We start from the raw sequence: 19534 nt of genomic DNA, 5'->3' as shown, positions 1-19534 counted from the left end.
AAGAAGAAGAAGAAGAAGAAGAAGAAGAAGAAGAAGAAGAAGAAAAAGAAAAAGAAAAAGAAAAAGAAAAAGAAAAAGAAAAAGAAAAAGAAAAAAAAAGAAAAAGAAAAAGAAGAAGAAGAAGAAGAAGAAGAAGAAGAAGTGTCAGAAAATGAGGAACTCAAGATCTTGTGGGATTTCCAAATCTAAATGGACAGACACCTTGAACACAACACACCAGACATAGTAGTAATTGAACGAAGAAATGTTGGCATCATTGACATTGTAATTCCAGGGGATGGCAGAGTTGAAAATAAGGAATTGGAAAAACTAACTAAGTACAGAGACCTGGCAATCAAAACATCTTGTCTCTGGAAGAAACACACTTCAGTGGTCCCCATAATCATTGGGGCTTTGGGAAGAATATCAAAAAATTTCACACGGTACTATAAGCAGTTGCAGATCTCAGAAATCACACCATGAGATCTACAAAAAAACCCAGCAATATTAGGAACAGCATACATACTGTGCCGATATTTAAGAGATATTTAGGATTTTTTGTTGTACCTGTTATATAATACTATATTTTTAACTGCCTTTTTTGGTTGCTTATTTACAGATGAGGGGTTTTGGCAATGAACCACAAATTATTTTATAGTGGGGGCTTGTGTGTTTTGCCTGCTAGATCAAAAATAGATGAAGGCAGTCCTATCAAGAGGATAGGACTTTCCTATCAAGAGAATTAATCTTCTAATCCGTGGAATTTTAGGAGAAACATTTTTTCCAGGAGAGGGATCCACTATAGGTTATTGCACCAAAGACAGCAGAATCATTTAACCCTTTTGGACAAAATCTGTCATCACACAAGAGGGTTTGTACTTGTATGATGGAATTCTTGGCCAAGTGCAGCTTGGCCAAGGTCACACAGGCCGGCTCTACTCGCAGGAGGCACCGTGGAGAACCAAACTCCCAGGCTCTGGCTCTGCGACCAGATACCTAGCTTACAGAGCTATCCAGCCAGGACCATGCTTTTAAATCATGCTGTATTTTGAAGGAAGAAGTGTAGTATAGCCATCATTTGGCTATATGCTCCCTATCCAGAATGGTATGCTTCATTAATTAATTTATAAATATTTGTCCCACCCCCTTACTATTTACTCCCAAAGTTGTTGTGTGGAGGCAAACATGGCAGCCCTGAGGTTGAAAGAGCCAGGCATCTAGCAAAGTGGCAACCAGCCTTGTTAGTCAGTGAGTTTCTAGCCTCCACAGCAAGCATGACCAGGGACCAGAGATTCTGGAAACTATGAGAGCAATAGAGTCCAAAGAAATTTTTAAAACTCTATGGGGAACGATAGAGTTCTGCAGACTAGAACTGGAGCAGGAGGCTGTGCTGGAGTAGGACTCCACATCTGCTTCTCTTTCTCTTTTGGATTAAGGTAACACATGAGAGACACTGTACTTACTGTACTGCATAAAATATTGGAGCAGGATTCAGGAGGCCTGGGTTCAAATCTCCACTTGGCCCTTGGAAGCTCTCTGGGGATAGCAATGGTAAACCACTTCTTGAACATCTCACATACCTTAAAATAACGATCAGGACCACCGTAAATTGGAAGTAACTTGGTGGCATAATAATAACTGGGACAACACATAGGATTATAGTTCCCAGGGCATTCTTTGGAGACAGAATGGCTATTAAACAGCCCCTGGTCTGTAGTACAAATATGTGATTCTATCCTAGGTGTAAACATATAGACAAAACTTCAAGGGCAGTATGGAATAACCCAGCATCTAATCTTTAGAACTAGGTTCATGAACATACAATATGGTGTATTTGATTTTTTAAAATTATATTTAATTTCATTTTTCTGATTATTAAAATATGACATTTCTAGAGTGACAATCCTTGTTCTTGCTTTCTTCAGCTTAGGAAGGTGATGCTTTCCTTGGACCTATTGCTATACCCACTTAATAATGCTGGTAAGAGATTCAAGAACACTGAAACTGCTTTGACCAGAGATATCTTCAAAAGCCAGAGAGAAACAACACACAATCTTATCAGAACAGCGTATTCTGATTAGTCCACAGTCACCACACATGCCAACCATGTTCAAAAATACTGCTGATCTTCTTTTGGGGTTTGGAAGTTCTTTGTGTTTGCATTTGCCCGTTCCTTTCCAAAGCTTGAATTCATCCAGGCACTTTTTCATGCTGTCATTTAACAAATGCTTAAATGTTGTCTGGAATGGAAAGATAGAATCTGGGCTCCAGCTGACACTTTTCTTCCACATCCATTTTATGAACACAATAGTTTGGGATTCTGGTTTTTGCTATGTCTTCAGAGAATACTTATTTAGTTCCTTCGTTTGCTATCCTGTACGCTCATATTCTCTCTCTCTCTCTCTCTCTCTCTCTCTCTCTCGTGTGGAAATGTTAGTGGTACATAATAGCAAGGCTCTTGCATAAATACTTGCCTGCAAAAATGTAGCCTGTGCTTGAAAAATTAGTTTGGCACAAACTAGACATTTTTCAGTAACCATTTACCAGATGGGTAGACTTGTTCAATACAACAGAAAAAGTTAGTAAACTGTGTGGAATGCTCTTAAAATACATTGCATTGTTTACTAGATTCCTTGTTAACTGTGCGTCTTCTGGTATTTCATAATAAAGTATTCTTTGTTGCTGTTTTTTTGTGTTTATATTTTTCCTAAAAATAACAAAAGCAAACTGTAAATGCATTTCTACAATATCATGATGGAAAAATGTGCTAAAGTATTTCCATAAATCAAATGTAGTGCTTTGGCATTAGCTCTGAGGCAGTAAATTTAGAAAATTGGGACCAGATGAGTTTAAAATAGAAACTTACATAACTTTTCACCGAGCTACATTATTGTATCTTATGTGTGTGTTTATGTTTGGTTGAATATGTGTGCTTAGAATTAATCAAATTTTGCTCTGGAAAAAATAATTTAGTAACTTTCTGGGTGCAATATAATACATAAATAGAATGTTCTAAGACTTTCTAGGCCCACCAACTAACAAGGACTTATAAACACAGACATACTTAAATAATTTACATAAAGTACACTTTGGTATGTGTTGGAGGCATTCTTTCTAAGAAGAAACAGTATTCCCTTCGACTATTGTTATGTGCTGTCAAGCTGGAAGTGATTTATAGTGATTTATAATGGCTTTCAAGGTAAGTGAGATACAGTGGTGCCTCGCAAGATGATATTAATTCGTTCCACAAAAATCGCTGTCTTACGAAAACATCGTCTTGCGAAATGAAAAAGCCCGTTGAAATGCACTGAAAACTCACCATCCAGCGAAGATCCTCCATAGGGGTGGCCATTTTCGCTGCCTGTAAAGTGGGGAATCCATCCTGAAAACACAGCGGGGAGCCATTTTGCACAGCGGGCGGCCATTTTAGAACTGCTGATCAGCTATTTCTAAATAATCGTTTAGCGAAAAATCGGTTCCCGAAGCAGGGAACCAATCATCGTTAAGTGAATTTTCCCCATAGGAACATTGTTTTGCTATTGCAAAAGCAATCGCAAAAACTTCATCGTAAAGTGGTTTCGTCGTTTAACAAGGCAATCGTTAAGTGAGGCACCACTGTATTTAAGGAGTGGTTTTACCTGTTCCACTCCCCCATTCAGTTTCTATGGCTGAAGAGGAATTCAAACACAGGCTTTTGAGTCCTACTCCATCACTCTACTACTTCACACTGGGTGTCATATAATAATGTGTGTCATCAAGTCATTTCTGACATGATGACTCTTTTCAGGGCTTTCTAGGTAGAGAGTAGTCAGAAGTGATTTACCATTCATTCCCTTCATCTGGGAGCATCCTGGAACTGCAGCTTGCCCACAGCTACACAGGGTGGCTCTTCTGGGATGCACAGCAGGGAACTGAACTCCCAACCTCTGGCTTCACAGCCAGAGGTTTAACTCATTGAGTTTTATCACTATTCAGTTTTGTTTTTATTTTCAGTGGTGGGAGACCACTCATAAGTACTGAACTGTGGTGGCCCTTCCTGGTGTCTGAATGGCTGGCTTCAGACTCTGCTCTGTGGAGAGGATCCAGCTTTGCCTTTCCATTCCAGCAGGGCAGGGTCTCTGGCATGGGACAAAAACTTGTCTCTAAACACTCTATGTGTCTGAGAGGGTTTGGGTATGAGAGAGAAAGAGAGAGCATGTGACGGTTCAAACCCTGAGGGCTGGCAAGGTTATATATTTTTCCTTCCCTACTCAGGAACCTATCAGCCTGTGATGGGTCTAGAAAAGTAGATTATAACCCTGAAAAACAATTGAATGAAATCAATTGACAGAATAGTCTTCCTTTCTTTTTGTTTTGTCTTCTTCTGTGTGTATCTCCATCAGCAAAGACCCCTCTCAGTATGACATCTAGATCAGCCATTCTCAACAGGGGCCATACGGTCTTCTGGGAGGCTCAATTCTTCACATACCATCTTATAGGGTTTGTTATATGACCTATACAACACTGATTCGGCCTATAGTTCTTTCATATTGTGCTTAGGGCCAAAAAAGGTTAAGGATATCAGGTCTAGAGGGTAGCCATGAGAGAGAAAACTTTTTCTTCAAGAGCACCCCATTTGTGGACTCCTCTCTCAAGAAAAGTTCATTGGGCACTCATTTTAATATTACTCAATTACTAAGTCCCCTCCTTTTTTATCAGGGGTCCCTGGGTGCCAGTCCGAAATTTAAGTCTGAGTCTTTGATACCAAGTCCCAAGTTCAAGTCCCTGTTAAAAACAAGCTTTTCCCCCCAGAAAAAAAAAGGAAGTGGGTGAGTTCTGAGTAACGACTCAAGTCATAGTCACATTTAATTCTTAGTCTTTGTTATGATCATTGATTGTTTTTCATCTTTATGAAACTGATTGTGTCTCTTCTATAGGATTAGTTGTTTTTTTGTTGGGGCTGGAATTTGTTTTATGTTTTAATGTTTCAATTTGGACATTATTGTTAATTGCTGATTTTATTTCTTATTTTAATTTTGTTTGCTGCTTGGCAGGCTGATTAGAAAACTCTATTTTGTAAAGCAACCAAAGTGGGGGAAAGTGACTTTTCTACTGGCCATGCTAGCTGAGGGATTTGGGGAGGAATTGTCCAAAATTTTCAAGCTCTGAAATATTTTTAATGAATATCACAAATGAATAAACGAATATCCTGCTTCTCATTCATTCCCACTGGGGTGGAGTGTTCACAGATTCTGAAACTGTGGATGTTTCAGAAAACGCAAAGAAAAGAAGTAGCCAAATAAAACATGAATGCACTATTGAATCCGTCCCTTTATTGTTCACCAAGAGGACCATGTCACAGTAATGTCATTGTTCTGTCCTTTGGAAACTTAGATTCCCAAGTTATTTAGGTGGGGCCCAGGGGAAATCAGGAAGCTATGTCAGACATTGTGGAAAGAGAAGATGAAGAAAGAGCAAAGAAAATAATGTACTTTTGGCTGCATTAAAGGTACTTGAGATTGCAAAAGTGCCTAAAGAAATGCCACGAATTTGCAAGAATGTGTTCATTGTGAGCAAGAGTGTTCCACTTTTGTTTTAGACAAAAACTTCACTCTGTCTTTGCTTTTGGCAGAAGTGGGAGGATTGGCATTCTCAGTGTTATTGCTGAAGTGCGTCTGTGTAGTAAAGTGGCCACTGCCAAACTGGTGAAGGGAAAAGCCAGGGAGGGAGAGAAATGAGCACTCAGCATAGAAGAAGATGGCAAATGAGCTTTGTTTCAGAAATGAAAAGAATCTTTTAAAAAAGTCCTTACGTGCCATAAATTAGAACGCGCCACATCTTTGCATTCCATTCCTTCTGTTTTCCTCCCCACACGGCTTAGATTCTTCTCTTGTTTTGTGTGCTGCTAAAAACACTGGCATGTGGCTGGGTGGACTAGACAGAGAAGAGAACCACAAGTATCTTAGAGTTAAGGAAAAGAGGATTGGAGGAGAGATGGTGCTTCTTCAACAAGTTGTAGTATGTAGGATCCTGCTGTACTCATCCTGTTCTGTGCATCCCAAACTCTAAAAATCAAGCTCCCGATCCCCCTGGTATATGTACTTTTGAAGAGCCTGTTTGCAGATATTGTTCAACTGAGTTCTACTGCATGAGTTGATATGTGAGCATCTTGGAAACTGATTATTTGGACACAAAGTTGGACTGGACAATCCCTGATTCCATCTTTTTATTTCACATGAGCCTTGAAAAAAATTATTAAAAATAAATTGGTTGTTGTAGTCCCCCAAAAGGTTCTTTTCAAAGCTTTGCTCCTCCTTCCTAACTCTTAGAGCAGTACGACAATGGAACCAATTCCCTCAGGAGGTGGTGAGTGCTCTAGCACTGGAGGCATTCAAGAGAAAATTGGACAACCATCTGTCAGATCTACTATAATTTGGATTCCTGCACTAAGCAGGGGTTTGGACTGAGTGGCTTTATAGGCCCTGTTATTCTATGATACATTAAAAAGGTTTTTTCTACATAAACACATATCACAGGCATGCTCTGCAAATATATTGTCATGATTCCTACACCTATGATGCTTGTAATATGATCTCAAGGGCATATAAATCTGTATGCCCTTGGGTGAGGGACATCTGAAGTAAGAAACCACATGCATTGTGGTTATGTGTAAACACCAATATTGTGTACAAGAACAATGCATTGATGATAGCATTTCCTGTCTGATCCATAGGATAGCTAGTTGTCTTAGAAGGAAACACTCATAGAATTCTCTTGAATTTTCTATGTGCACACTTCTTTGCATATGTAGAACTGTCTGCTTGAGAGAAGTGAGCAAGGGTGGAAGCTGCCCCACTTCAGGATCTCCATGGATCTTCCTGAAGACAAATGGAACTTGGAAATGGGAGCACTGATTCTCCTTTTTTATAAAATAGCTGAATATGCCTAGGAAAAATAACTACTGTACATGTTGTGATGTGGATGTTGGCAAAAGCCCCAGGCCACCAGAGTAGCTAGTAGCTAAAACTCCAACTGAGTGACTAGGATCTATACTACCCAATTACTTCCGTTTGATGCCCTGTTTAACTGTCATAGCTCCATCTCACAAAATCCTGGTGGTTGTGGTAGGGACATAGAATTCTGTAGTTGAGCGGTCTAGTGCACCCCTCCTAGAGATTTCTAGCAGAGAATTCTACTTTTCAAATTCTAAATACTTTTCTAAGTCCCAGAATTATTTAGAATGTAGCCCTGACAGTTAAAATGGTTATCAAATGCTACAACTGTAAAACAGACTGTATGTTCTGTTCGCGAGGACTGAACTAATGCCTTTTATCTCCTCAGGACTGGTCTTTTGCCTCCAGGCTTCACCTCTTCCTTGAATAATAGATAATGCTGTTAGAGGTGCCTTTTAAAGGATTTTGGCACTTTCTTCTTTTCAAGCTACAGTATTCCCTGCCTTTCCTAGAGGGAATAATACAGGGATGAGTAGGGTGTGGAGGGTGAATAATTCCTTCTGGTGGTAGAGGCTCCAAGGCTACAAATCCTGGAAGTTCCAGTTCAAGATCTGTGGCTCAAAGTCATCTGAGTGGCCAAGACTGTGGTGCAACCCTGGCCCAGCACTTTGTAATCTGAGGGATCAAGGGATCAGGATTGACCTTTCTTAATAGTGTCAGAGTGAGAACCCAGGTCTCTCTCTCTCTCTCTCTCTCTCTCTCTCTCTCTCTGTGTGTGTGTGTGTGTGTGTGTGTGTGTGTGTGTTTGTGTGTGTGATGGGGTTCCTATTGGCTGAAATCCATAGGTGATAACCTACGAATAGGCACACTTGCTGGGTCTATTACACCTTTTTGACCAACCAGAGGCCCATACAATTAACAAATATAAACAACATATAAAGGTAAAAGATAAAGGTTCCCCTTGACAATTTTTGTCCAGTCGTGTTCGACTCTAGGGGGTGGTGCTCATCCCCGTTTCCAAGCCATAGAGCCAGTGTTTTTGGCCAAAGACAATCTTCTGTGGTCACATGGCCAGTGCGACTTAGACACGGAATGCCGTTACCTTCCCACCGAGGTGGTACCTATTTATCTACTTGCATTTGCATGCTTTTGAACCGCTAGGTTGGTGGGAGCTGGGACAAGCAACAGAAGCTCACTCCATCACGTGGATTCGATCTTACGACTGCTTGGTCTTCTGACCCTGCAGCACAGGCTTCTGCGGTTTAGCCCGCAGCGCCACCACGTCCCTATAAACAACATATACCTAGAATTGAAGAATTTTGAGTTTGAGAATTTGATTTGAGTGGAATCTGCAGACAAACCACACTAAAACCAACTCCTCATTATCCCCCAAATGTTCTCCTTTTTAATAATATAATTTTAGGTAGTGTGGGAGAAATAAAATTTTGTTGCTCTTTTGGTTAAAGAAATCCTCAATGATTGCGATGGGCAGCTCACACATCACACCTGTCCGTCAGGTTAGAGCTCTGGTGTGGGAGCCTATGACAGGACAGGAGGGGTGGAACCAATAGAACTAGAGGAGAAAAAAAGACAGTTTGGGACATTTGGGGCAGTTAGAGAGTTAGAAGAAGAGACAGAGATATATAGAGGGATTGAAAGCTTTCAGATAGACAAGTTAGGAGTAAGACAAGGATTTGGAAGTTGGTGTATTTGAGAACTGAAGCAGTTACAAGTAATAAGAAATAAAATAAACTGTTTGAATATAGTAACACCGTGATTAAAGTGAATCTATATAAGTAAACATATCTAAAGCACAAAGCATGTTTAATGAATGAATAATAAAAGACCATCCATGATTTTCCTTATGTAATTTACCTATTAACCTGTAAATAAACATTGTTATGGTTGTTGTGGGTTTTTCGGGTTCTTTGGCCGTGTTCTGAAGGTTGTTCTTCCCGACAGACTGGCAAAACGTCAGGAAGAACAACCTTCACAACACCGCCAAAGAACCGAAAAAACTCACAACAACCATCAGATCCTGGCTGTGAAAGCCTTCGAGAAAACATTGTTATATTTGACAGCACTGATCCATTATTCATATTTGGTACAGTGAAGAGAATATCCTCTGATGGCAGCATAAAAAGGAAGAAAAGAAAAAGTCGTGCTGTTGCCAGGACCGAAATTGGGTGGTAACAGTGCCCAAAGGTGAACCTGGGTGTTAGGGAAAACAAACAGGGGAGCAGTGGTCTCCAACCTTGGGCCTCCAGATGTTCTTGGACTTCAACTCCCAGAAATCCTGGCCAGCAGAGGTGGTGGTGAAGGCTTCTGGGAGCTGTAGTCCAATAACATCTGGAGGCCCACGGTTGGGGACCACTGTACTAGAAGATCTCCTATCTACCTTTCTCTCATCTCTATTACAACTGTGCCCATAGGAGCAGACTTCCCAGTGGAAAATGATGGTTTTCTAAGGAACTGGTGACACACACACTGACTTGTGTTTCATTGGAAGATACAAGTTGGCCCATATGATTGAATTGTACAAACGTTTCCGAAAAGGTGGCTGGTGCTGGTCCTGGATGGTTCTTATGGCTTTTCAGGCAAGATGCTTTGGTTCAACTTCAAGTTAATAGCCTTGTGTATGAGTATGCAGTGTGGGTGGCAAAAGATGCCTTTGTTTGGAACAATCCATATTTTCCTTGAATTGCGCAGTCAAAGGCTTTGGAGTAGTCTATATAGCCCAGAGTGATTCTCTTCTAAAATTCTTTGGTATGCTATAGTAGCCAACATATATGTGTAGTACGATCTCTAGCTTCTCTTCCTTTTCTCAACCCATTTTTGAATTATAATGGTTTTTATGGCTTTACTTGTTTTTCTTCTTCCGTGAAGCATTGAAATTGAGTGCTATTTTGTAGTGGAAAGATGAGGTATAAAGATAATAAATGAATACACATCGTAAATATGACCAAACACACAACCGTTTTCTTTCATGTCATTCCCGAGGGCATCTGAGAATGATAGAATTCAAGGCAGTTTAAATGAATTAGCAGGCAATTTTGTGAGGAATTCCAAATACAGTAATTGCTTAATAGGAAAGTAAATGTCTTTCAATAATATGGAATTGTTTATAAAAGCTACACGTTGTTTTGGTTCAGCTTTAACTAAGCTGAAGATTATGCATAAAGTTTGTAAACCATGCTTGCATGTGACATATAACCTTGGAACAACAAGGCAACGAGTGCAATCTTCTACAGTTTCATGAATGTCGGGCCCATTGTACTCTATGGGAGCTTCCTCTGAATAGATGTATATGACTGAGATGTAAGGATCTCAGTAGAAGTGCAGTGCTTTGCAGACACAACCAAATAAAGGAAGGGTAGAGTAACACCCAGCTTTCTGCTGTCCTAGTTCTGAACCAAATATATTAAATCAGTATCACATCAAATAGACCTAAGGTCACATCAAAGTTTTCTTGCAGTTTCACATATACATTGAGTCAACCAACTAACAAAGATATGCTAAGTGCATGGCTGTAACATTAATTAGATGTGAACTGGCTCATCCATAATCTTTGGACTGCCAGATTTGTAAAAGCTAATTTACAACTCCAGCATTATAACTCCCCAAAGCCTCTTGCTAGCATGGCTGCTGGGCACACTGACTGGGATATTTCTGGGAACTGCAATAAAAAAGTAACTTTTCTGAGTTCTGGTTAATACATCTTATCAGCAAAATACAAATATGATCTCATCTTTGTTTTTCTACAAAGTTAAAAAACATCTGTAACAGCTGCATTCTATTAAAAATGTTGCAGGTTGTGTTTTAAACTGCTGCAGTTTTTAGCTTTTGTCCTTGAATTGTTCTCCACCTCCTTTTATTTTAAAAATGCTTTATGGTTTTAATTATCTTTTGTAAGCTGTTTTGGCAAGCTTTTGCCCTAGATGACAGCATTTAACTACTTGGTTGGTGCCTATTTACTCAAAAGTAAGCAACTCTTGTGTTCAATTGAGTTGCCAAGAATATGCACAGTAGATCACAGGGCAAACAAACAAACAAACAAACAAAAACTAGAAAATTTCCCTGAATATTAGAGCCCATTCCACTTCACTGACCTGCAAAGTCGTTAAGAGGTCTCCTTTAGCTCTCCTCCACACCTCCTGCAAACAGGTCTGGGTATACAATTCTAGCACATCATTTTGCCCAGCCTTTTCTGTATACAGTTTTACCGAACAGCTAAATTGGAGAGACTTAAATTTTCCAAAAGGGACCTGTAACATAATATCATCCTGTAAAACCATTAACATCTACAAGCTCGTTAAAAAAGAAAAACGTTAAGTAGTTGTATTAACCACAAATATGTCTTTTATGGAGTTTGTTTTACTTTGTCATTAATGTGTAAGGATTGGAATTTCACGTTCTCTAATGTCCCTTTCAAACTGTATCCAGTTTCTGGCATTTTTCAAGTCTTGAGAAATGCAAGCACGGAGTGGGCCATGTAAAAAACGATTGCATTAAGCTGGAGTCTATTATTCCAGAGGAAAACAAAATATAGTTTCAAAGAAAACCTCAGGAGTAGAGTGATTATTTTAAAGTAGTGGGGTTTGCCTTATTGCCTTTAAATAGCGAGGGCGTCCAAGTTTAAAACATGATATTTATTGCTCAGATGAGGTATGTTTGTTGCAAAATACATACTTAAAAAATCTGTCTATCCAACAATATGTTGACATCAAGATACTTATATTAACAAAATGGTTGTGCTATCCAATATCCTCACACACACAAACACACACACACACCATTTCCCTTAACAGTAAATCTATGTGCCTTACAGAGGCTACAATCCAGTTGTGTCCTTCTGTATCCACTGACGTACTTCTATTTGCAAAGTTGCTGGAATTGTGACTTGCCCCCCCCATCTTCCTCTCACCTCTGCTCTTCATTCCAAACCCTGCTCTAGAGAGTTTCCCAGCCCCTCTGGGGCTGACTGGATTTCTGAGGTACATACTGTAGATGCTACTGAGGTTCTGCCAGAATCCGTGGTGCACAGTGGAGGTACACTGCTGGTTCCTAACCTGAGACACAGTACAAAATCATTTGGGATCTTTAGAAAACAATGAAATAAAGCAATGAAAGACGACTATGACTAAACAGAGCTCAGAGATGCAGAGAAGCTTCAAAACATTTAGGGGGGCAGGGGAAAAAGAAGCATCAGAACAAAATCATCATCATCCATTATTATTTATAAAGCATCACCAATATGCATGGTTATTCTTTGCTCAGTATAGTAAGGAAAACATATTTTTGTTTGAAATTAGGATAAAGTTGTAAGCAATTAGGATAAAGTTGTAGACCCTCATTCTGGAAAACAATTAGGATAGCAAGCAAGCACTGATCTTTTGGTGGAGACAGTGGTGGAGAGCTCATTTGCCACAGTGACCCACAGTATGCTCACAGAGGCCTATTTAAGCAACTTGAGATGTATGAGTACATTTTACAACGATGCACTGTGTTGTGGTGGTGCATATTGTGTGTGTGAACTGTGGTGACATACCACTGTACAGTTTCCTCCCATGGGAACACTTGTTGCCCACTGCTTCTTTAAAGCCTAAAAAAACCTAATTCAGGGCACATCCACGCTAGAAGAAAAGCTTGCTATTTGGATAGCTTTTGGTGTTCTTTGGTTTACAGCATCCACACGTTTGACTTAAAGTGATTCATTCCATCCCTTTTTAGAGCTATCCTGCTCCTTTTTTGCCCAGTGGTAGGGCTACAGTTTTTGTGTGTGTGTGTGGTTCAGAGTGCTCCTAATTAGCTCATTTTGTAGCCTGTGTGGATGGTTATTCTGTATCAAAACTGAACTGTGGATCTAATGTGCCAACCCTGTGATGTATTTGATGGTGGCAGTGAAAGAATGATGGAGTATCCCTCTCCTTTATTTTAATCTATACAACCATTTTAATTTTTAATGTACAGTATTTTCCTATTGATACAGCACTATTCTAGATGATTGAGAAAACACTACAGTGTATCTCAGTCATCTAAAATAGTGCTGCATCAATAGGAAAATACATTTTTTAAAAATTACACCTTGTACCATGCAAGGTAGATGCTATGCTGTTTCTCTATGTTACCCACATAAATCTGCCATGGTTCTAACACATGAAAACCTATTCAAGACAATGCAATCCATTATGACTCTAGTTAACATTTAAAGCTTCAGATTACTACATTTTTCAAAAACCTTTCTATAGAAAAATAACCTTGACATATACTTAAGTATATTTACAATATTATAAATTTGAACAGTATTTCTGCAAATCATAATTCACACATTAGAATGATTCCATAGCAGGATCATCATCATTTGTTACTCTTTTCCTTTATTTTCAAGTAATACATGCAGAAATCACCTCATCTCTGGTTACATATGGTTGTAAACTATTGGCATGATAAACTTTTGACTTGTCAACTTCCAGATCTTTCAGTTAAGTAATTCAGAGCACTTAGTTTCTTCTTCTCCACAAATGGACCTTCCCACATTATTTGGAGCCTAGGGTCACCACTTGCTCTTCTACATTGAAATCACAGTGCCTTGTTTTTGCATCATGGTAAGTTTTAGTTTGTGTTGTACATCCTCCAGGCTTTCTCCAGCAACTTTTGCTGTAGCTGATTCACAAAGTGAGTCACTGGGATGGGACTTTTATCAATCTTTTTCTCCTTCTATATAACAACAAAAAAAGAGGGATTTCATTTGCTGAATGACAGCTGAAGGAAAAGGAGGGGAAGGAGGTGGGAAGGGGAGTGTCATTAACTGAAAGGGAAACAAATTGGAAGGATCACTCAACTGAGAGATAAAATAAAGGTAAAGGTTCCCCTTGACAATTTTTGTCCAGTCGTGTTCAACTCTAGGGGGCGGTGCTCATCCCCGTTTCCAAGCCATAGAGCCAGCATTTGTCCGAAGACAATTTTCCATGGTCACATGGCCAGTGCGACTTAGACACGGAACACTGTTACCTTCCCACCGAGGTGGTCCCTATTTATCTACTGTACTTGCATTTGCATGCTTTCGAACCGCTAGGTTGGCGGGAGCTGGGACAAGCAACGGATGTTCACTCCGTCGCGTGGATTCGATCTTACGACTGCTTGATCTTCTAACCCTGCAGCACAGGCTTCTGCGGTTTAGCCCGCACCACCACCACGTCCCTATGTGTAAAGAGATAAAGAGAGATAAAATAGACTGTACTAAAATAACCTTTCAAGCACAAACCAGACCACTCCAACTTCCCCTGTGTCTATGTGCTCCCAGAGCAAGGTCTAGTGACCATAGATGAAAAGACCACTGTTTTAGAAAGCTTAAAAGATGAACCAGTCAGGAATCTAAAAGAGAACTCTAGTGTTTCTCTTCCACAAGAGAGACCAATAGAAATAACTCTCCAAGATACAACTAAATCTAGTGCTACTGAGTGACTAAATTAAATGATGACACTGTCTGTGTAGTAGCACCACTCTAGATGTATTGTATCTTGACTTCAGCAAAGCTTTTGACAATGCCCCATGATATTCTGATAAGCAGGTTGGGAAACAGTTGGCTGCAGAATCATACTTAGAGAGTGCTTGTCAATTGCTTCTTCTCCAACTGGGAGGAAGTAACAAGTGGGGTAACACAAGCCTTGATCCTGGGCCTAGTGATTTTCAACATTTTTATTAATGACTTGGATGAGAAGATACAGGGAATGCTTATCAGATTTGCAGATGATATAAAAGTGAGTGGAATAGCTAATACCCTGGAAGAGAGAAACAAAATTCAAATAGATCTCAAGAAGCTCAAGCACTGGATTGAAAACAACAAAATTAAATTTAACTTTGTAATAAGTACAAAATTCTTGGTTTTAGGGTTGGCCTTTCCGTGGCAGCACCCTATTTATGGATCCTAGTAATGGATGTGCCAGCTAGCCCATTTGAGCTGACATTTAGACTGGCAGGAAGCTCAGTTCTCTTCCACATGCTTTTTAATGGTTTTTAAATTGAATGTTTTATTGTGCTCTTTTTTTTTGGTTCTAATGCTCTGTCATAATTCTGTTAAGTCTTACACTAGGTTTTGCATTTGTTTGTGTATTGCATCGGTAAACTGCCTTAGAGGCTATTGTTTGTGTCGAAAAGTGAAACAGAAATGTTTTCATGAATAAAGAGATAGAATAAATACATTTCAGATTTCCCTCTCGAGAGCTATTGGCGATCCAGTCATATCTGCTCTGAAATGGGATCCTTCTACAGTAATCGGGTAACAGAATACAGCCTACTGTTCATTTTTTAGACTGCTGGAAGCCATCCGAGTCCATCTGTGCCTCAGAAATACTGGGGCAGGTCCAAGTTGGTCAGAATAAAAGAAACAAACGTTGAGCTCTCACCAGCGGAATGCTTTGAGACTCAGACTGGAGATTTTTTTTTTTTTAGTCCAAATCATTTTGTCTGCCTGGAGTTCCTCCCAGTCAAGATAGTGAATGTCTGGCCAGGAATCATCTCAACCTAATAAAGAGGCCCAGTTATAAAGTATAGAAACAGCATTTCACATTTGATTCATTTCTGTCATGCCCCCAAATGAACCGTGGTGGCTTTTCTGATTTGCCCATCATTTAAAAAGAAGAAGAAAAAGACAGAAGAGGGGGAAAAAAGGCAATCTGGGTCATTTTAAACCAGCATCTAATGAACACATAAATAAGAAGTTTGTTCCCATGAAAAATGGATCTTTGCCTTTTTGATCATGAAAACAATGGCTGAAGTGTTATGAGACCCTCTCATTAGGAAAACTAGCAATGAGGGATCTAGAATATAAAGTGGATGGTTAGGGCGGCCAGGCCATTAATCAGGAAAACTTGCAGAAGAGTTACCTTTGTTCCTCAATTTTAATATAAAAAAGGACTCATTTATTATTAATCATTTCTTCTTCTTTTTAAAAGTCCCCCTTGATTCTGTTCCCCATAGGAGAAATTACTTTCATGAAATTAAAATTCTGTGGTATGCTAAAAGACATCTATCTCTGCAGTTTCCTGTGCTTTAAAACGAAACTACATACTGTAAGTAGCTAAAAATCTTCAATGCAGAGAATGGATATCATATTGGCACTTGCTTACTTCCTTACTTAATCTGCTTGCTTGCATTTTGAGAACAAAAGAATGGCAGGCCCTACCATTAGGGAGAGTGAGCTTGCCACCTTAAACAGTGGATGCTGTGAGGTGGCAGCAAGGTGTTAGACAGGGGAAGCATCTGCCTGCCATTGCCACCACCACCAGGCTTGCTTGCCTCTTCCATCTATATGCTGCCCTATCAATTCTGTTGAAGAAAAAACCTACCAGTGTGGTTAGATTTTGTAGACAGAATAAGAGTGGACACTATTTTGGTTTGTTTGTTTTAGTTAATTAGTTATTCCATTGTTATATTGGTGCCCTACTTTTCTTCCGCTTCCCATTTTATGCTTACAACAAACCTCTGAGACTGGTAAATCTGTCAGCACTAGCCCACAGCTGAGGTTGACCTTGGTGTCTTCCCTGGGGGGGGGGGAAGGGGGGGCAGCCAAAGCTCAACTGAAGACTATGAATGGCTTCCTTCCCCAGGCCATTACCTGGGAGGAGTGACATTTTTTCCCAGTCATTGCACTGAAGGATACGGGAAGAGGGGGGGAGGATGAAAAGGGGGCGGGAATTCCCAATCAAGCAGCTTTCTGTCCGGCAGGGACTATAAAAAGAGGAAGCAACTGGAGGGCAACGGGAGCCTGCAAGGAAGACAGAAAAAGAAATAGAGAGACAGTGGGAAGGACAGAGGTGGAGAGTTCAACAGAGGCAGAAAAAAAGGAGAGTGGAGCCAAGGAGTGGACTGACACCCTAGGGTGGGTAAGTCCACCACTCTATGCCTATTTTTGCCAGATCATCTCTCTCTGGTGAGCCTTCTCCACAGAACGTAGCGTTCCCCAAGGCAGCAGGGGTCAAGCCCTTTGGTTCATGTCTGAAGGATATGGATTTACCAGGGGTCTCTGGGCCGTCCTGCCAGCAGAACATGGGGAGACCCCCAGCTCAAAGGGTCACGCCAACTCCAACCCAACTGACAAAGTGAAGAGCTCAGAGACAACATGAGAGACTCTACCAAGTGGCCCAGGACTTGAAAGAAGGAGAGATCCCACTATGAGCTGTTTCTTTTCTGTTTGTGCTTGAGACTTGCGATCACTGGGAGTGAAGTGGGACCACCCAGGAGTGACTAAGGGACTGGACCATAGGGTACAGAGGGACTAAGAGAAGTTTCAGTGACGCCTTTGTAAAGAGTTCTGTAATAAAAATTGCATTAGTTGTAAGTGCTGCTGGACTTTCCTTATGATGACCAGCACACCCAGTGGTTTCCTCAACATCAATTTACCTAGGAATGGCCTGAGTACCCCCAGGTTTACCTAGTGATTTTCCTGGTTGAGCAGCGACTAGAACCTAAGTCTACTAACTCCCATTCCAACTCTTCATCAGATCTTTGCTCAGCTATTCTTCCCCTTGGGTTGCTGTAAATCACAGGCAGCGCTGCCTACTTACACCAGTTCGCACTACTTGCCCAACTATATCGATCTTGTTTCCTCTAGCTGGCACCAGGTTTCTAGAATGTTGATCAAAAGGTATTTTCCTATCAGACTGGTACTTGTTCTCCTACCTATAGGACTGACCAAAATTTCTCCAGATGGACCACTGAGATGTACTCCAAAAACCCTCAGAAGAAGTTGCCCTTAGACTCTCTGTGGGAGATCCTGTTCTGCACTTGACTCTTCCACAGGGTCACCTAGAAAACATGGCATAGGTTGCTCTGTGTTAGATTATTAACCTGCCTCAATATACTGTATCATCCTTCCAGTGTTTTGGGCATTAGCCCCAGCTGCCCTGTTCTCTGTTTGCTGATTGCTATTGAGCTGGGGAGCAGTCATCCTGTCCAGACAGGATGCAGTGGTCTGTCAAGGGAGACCAGCATGGCAAATCCAAAATCATTGGACAATCAGGGAAACAGATAAGGAAATCATTGAGACAGATGGTAATGCAGTGACTGGGGGTAGTCTCGAAACAGATTTTTCATGAAACGCAGGACCCCAGCGGGGGTATTGGAAAAATGCATGATAATGGGGGCTGTACCTTGTCTGGAATGCTGTTTTCCACTCAATCTTTTCTTGGCTGCAGATCAGGTTATAAGCAGCCTGCAAGTCCAACTTTGTTTACACTATGGTCCTTCAAAGTCATTTTTTTAGCAGTTGGGCAATCCAGGCAGTGAGTACCAATGTGTAGGGCCTGGTAATCTTTGCATAGCCTTAATGTGCCACATTTATTGCTCACAAAGATTAATGGAAAAGCTATCAGGGAGTTAGAGAGCCAAATAAACCTCTTCTTTTAAATGCTTATCCAAACAGTCTTGCAGGGCATTGAATTTGGTTACTACCAGGGACTAACTCCACCCTGCTGGCAACAAGGCACTCCAAACCAAATTAATTTTGACACCGTGGGAGCAACTTGTTAACCTGTTTCTTATCAAAGTCTTCATATTTCAGTGACAGAATTGCACTGGGGAATGAGGGCTGGTGGCAATAGCCAGGCTCCCTCTCTCTGGCCAGCAGCACTTGCCATAGTGAAGGGACTGAAAGGGAACTTTTCTTCAGCACCAGAAAATCTGAGGATCATGAAGCCAGGATGTCTCCAAGAGCAAGTGGAATGGAGGAATGGTTACCAGGGACAATGGGAGTTGTTCACTGTGGTCCTGGATTTCAATAGTCAGAGGCAAAGTCCATGGGTTCATGGGCCTGGAAAGCAGGAATCTTGTCATCTGTGGCCTCAGTGGAGGAGTTCATGGGCTATTTCAGGATTTTGCGCATAATCAGAAATTTTAAATCCATGGGAGCTGCAGTGCAAAACAGTTCTAGGTCACTATGATATTCCCCCATTTTTCTCAGAAACAAAAGACTTCAACTATTAGAGGGTCGAGAGGCATTGCCTATATAAATGACCCTGTTAAATAAGCCGATCTATTTATCCCCATTTATTGGTGATGGTTTCCACCTAGGCATATCTGAATCCAAGCAATGAGTTTGTGGCAGATTTATTTGAACCATATACTGTATATTTGATTCCTCTGCAGGAATCTGATCATTTATGTTTTACATTAGTCCATGCGCAACATATTTCTCGACTATGTTAATATCCTACCTATCCCTCATTGAGTTCAAGATAACATACACAGCTCTCTTTCTGGCTTCTTAATCAAAACAACAACATGCAAGGTAGGTCAGGCTACCTGACGTAAAGTGGCTGCTCCATGCTTACCCAGCCATTGAGTTCCATGGCTCTGTCGGGACTCAGACCTGAATCTCCCAAGGTGCAATCCAATGGTCTTTAAGTCTGCCTTGTATAACTGGCTGGCTAGAATCTATGCAGAGGTGCAAACTGTAGCAATGAACTGCTGCTAGTTAACCAGTTGCCTCTTACATTCTTTCTCAGGTACCACCAGTTGAAGTGACTTGTGCAGGACGAAGGGTATAACCGGACACTTGTTAACAAGCAGCCATTTTCTTTACACCATTGCACTTCTGCTGGTGTAAATAACCATTGTGGCTCTGG

The sequence above is a fragment of the Pogona vitticeps genome, chromosome 4 (genome assembly GCF_051106095.1).
Source record: "Pogona vitticeps strain Pit_001003342236 chromosome 4, PviZW2.1, whole genome shotgun sequence".
Lineage (NCBI taxonomy): Eukaryota > Metazoa > Chordata > Lepidosauria > Squamata > Agamidae > Pogona > Pogona vitticeps.
Note: the sequence above shows the minus strand (reverse complement) of the source record.